General features: G+C 42.1%; 1 protein-coding gene across 4 annotated transcripts in view; it reads left to right on the top strand.

Annotated features, from left to right (window-relative positions):
- The first annotated feature begins 516 nt into the window (after positions 1-516).
- Positions 517-3,157, top strand: part of LOC128659931 (gastrula zinc finger protein XlCGF26.1-like) — a 382,794-nt gene continuing 380,153 nt past the window's right edge. Inside the window, exon 1 of one of the 4 annotated variants that reach the window (XM_053713518.1) lies at positions 517-576. The gene's annotated coding sequence lies outside the window, so the exon portion shown is untranslated. Of the gene's footprint in view, positions 647-3,157 lie in introns of all 4 variants that reach the window. The other 3 variants (XM_053713519.1, XM_053713517.1, XM_053713520.1) reach the window with 3 other exon arrangements.

Raw genomic sequence — 3,157 nt, 5'->3', positions numbered from 1 at the left:
CTAAGGGTTATAAAAGCTTATCTGTGTTCCCTTTTGTTCTAAAATAGCAGACATACATGGCTTTGCCATTTGTTTTTTTGGTAATTAGAAGGCAGCTAATTGCAGCTGGGCACCACACTTTTAATAATTCCCAGCAGTGAAGGGGTTAATCAGGTAGCTTGTAAGGTTAAGTTTAGCTTTAGTGTAGAAATTACCCTCCCACCTGACACTTCCCACCCCTAATCCCTACCTGATCCCTCCCAAACAGCTCTGTTTCCTCCCTCCCCCCCCCCCCCCCCCCCACTGGTCATCCCCATCTAAGGTATTGACAGACAGTCTGCCAGTATGCAGTTTAAGACCATTTTTTTAATTATTATTTTCTTCAGTGTATGATTACCTCCTTACCTTTGCCCCTCCCAAAAAGCTCTTTAACCCTCCCCATTAACTAATTTCCTCCAAAATATTTTTCATTATTTAAATAGAAAATATAATTTTTAACAACTTTCCAATATACTTTTATTATATTTGCTTCATTCTCTAGGTATCCTTTATTGAAGCAGCAGCAATGCACCACTGGGAGCTAGCAGAGCACATGAGGTGAACCAATGACAAGAGGCTTGTATGTGCGACTACTAATCAGCAGCTAGAGCACCATAGTGCATTACAGGTATACCCTGCTCATACAGCGGGTTAGGGACCTGAGCCCCGCTGTAAAGTGAAAACCGCCTTAAAGTGAAACAAGGCAGTTTTAGCTATCTTTTCACTTGCCAGTGTGTTTAAAAACTTAAAAACATGTTTAAACTAACATATATTAGAGGTGCAATATTGCTATGTTTAGTTTAACACTAGCTCAGCACAGTATTCAATAAATACTGTACCTGTAAAATAGTGACAATTACTGTAGTAAAATTTGCCAGACTATAATACTGAGACACAGATTGCACTGTAATGCTGTAAACAAAGTGAACTGCACATATCAAAATGGTGCCAGTCACTTTTCTCGCAATCTCACAAAGATTACAGCACTGTTTCAAATTTTTGGAGGTTGAACTTCAGCTCCACAAAGCGCTGTATTAGCGAAACGCTGTAAAGTGAAGCGCTGTAAAGTGAGGTATACCTGTATATGCTCCAGGGGCATAAAGCAGATTTAATAAAGTTCTTTAAATTTGAATAATACAAGGTTAATTTTCACTTTGCTGTCCCTTTAATGTGTTTCAAATTACTTGTTTTACCTGTGTATAAAATAGTATAAAGTGTATGGGAAATTTCACCTTAAGGTTTATTTTTTTTAAAAATATTAAATCACTTTTTGCTCTTTATTATTTATTTTCATTATCAAATTGTACACAGCCTTTTAAATTACCTGTTATGAGGCACCAGCTCCTACTTAGCATATGCAGGAGTTAATTTTATATAAAAATATATTGGCTGATACCTGTCTTATTTTATAGAGGCAGAAAAGAATATTATAAAAAATAATCTACTGCTCTTTTGAAATTCATATTATATATTTTATGGTCCTTTTAAAAGGACTGAGCTTGCTGGGAGAACATATCTGATGTTATAACTCTATTTAAACAGTATTCCTTTCCTTATCTCTAACCAATATACCAATTAAAATGAACATTTTAGTGCCTACCTCTTCCACACCCCATTGCAGTGTGATTTAAGACAACTCAGCATTGACCAAGAGAAGTTAAAGGACTGGGGCGGAGCACATGACAAAATGTTTGACAGTGAGAATTAGTAAGAAGTACAATAACAATATTTAAACAACTGATATTTAACATTTCTTTCAAGAAAAAATATTAGTTCATATAAATGATAGAAAATAAAGATTATAATATATTTGTAAAGTTGTGATATGGCCCCACTTAAGTTGCTCCTGGAGGTGTGCAGTGCCTAGCTGGAGGGAGCTTTGAGGAGGAAGAGGCCCAGGATTGAGTGATGGGAAGTAAAGGGTGGAGCTAATTAAGCGGTATTTAGAGTAAGACTGAGCGGGAAAGACAGCAGTTTGTTGTGAACAGGATAGGGAAAACATCTGTAGCTGCATGTCTTTCCCGCTCAGTCTGCGGCAAGGCATCTGTAGAGGACCTTCTGCAGCAGCTCAGGGAGGTTGCTGATGACAATGGACCTACCTGGCTGGAGTCCCAAATACGATCCATGCTGGAGGTCCGTCCTGATGTTCCGGTTACGGAGCAGATCGCGACACGGCAAAAGTCATGCAGGCATACTAGGCCACAGGATCGTCTTCGCCCTGATGTCGGGAGGCGCCAGGGTGGTGGCAAGAGGAGCAGCTCGAGTTCCGTGAAGAGGTCGGTCTCACTGGAAGCGGCATCAGCGGAGCACGGGGAGCAGGCAGCGGTGTCATCAGCGGAGGTGGTGAGCGACGGGCAGTGGGACCGGAGGGCCTATTCCAGGCGGGCCACCAAGGGTAAAAGAGGTGGTGGTAAGGTGGCACACGGTCCGTGTGGGCCTGAACATGTGAGGGAGGAGCTTTCTGGACAGCAGGGGAACGATGGCCCGGATGGGCCTCCGGTGGATTGTAGTGGGGTGGTGGAAGATAGCGGGAGTGAGGGTAAGAGTTTATGGACTACTGGTCAGGTCATAGATGTGAGTTGGAGAGTGGGGGGTGGGGATTCCTCGGTGTTGCTTGTTAGTGGTCCCAGGTCTCTTGAGGGGGCCCAATTTCATGATAGTGGGGTTGTATCTGATAGGATGTTAGAATATGGGTCTGGAGATGAGGAGTTTGAGTTGGATACTGGGTGGCATTGACCTTACTGGGGTTTTGTTGGAATGGATGTGGGAGTGGGGGTCCAGAAAATTGTCATCTTCGGCTTCGGATAGGTGTTTGGCTGCGTTGGCTTTCCGTTTTAAGCTCTTGGGATTGCCGGATATTACCAAAGGATTTTGTGTTTGGCAAATTTTGAAGGGTTTGAAGAGGGGTTCTAGAGTTAGTCTTCCTGATAGTAGGCATCTGATTATGTTCTCAGTGTTGCAGCGACTTTATGGGGTCTTATCGGTGGTGTGTTTGTTGGTTTTTTAAGTTTTGTTTATTTAGTCTGGCATTTGTTTTAGCCTTTTTTAGGGCTTTTAGAATTTCAGAGTTGGTCAGTAGAAATTTGAAGACCATGGGTGGTTTGGGTGTGTCGGATGTGGCATTGTTTGATTCCAAGGT

Source organism: Bombina bombina, chromosome 5, assembly GCF_027579735.1.
Source record: "Bombina bombina isolate aBomBom1 chromosome 5, aBomBom1.pri, whole genome shotgun sequence".
In the NCBI taxonomy this organism is placed as follows: Eukaryota; Metazoa; Chordata; class Amphibia; order Anura; family Bombinatoridae; genus Bombina; species Bombina bombina.
This window is presented reverse-complemented; position numbering and strand designations above follow the sequence as displayed.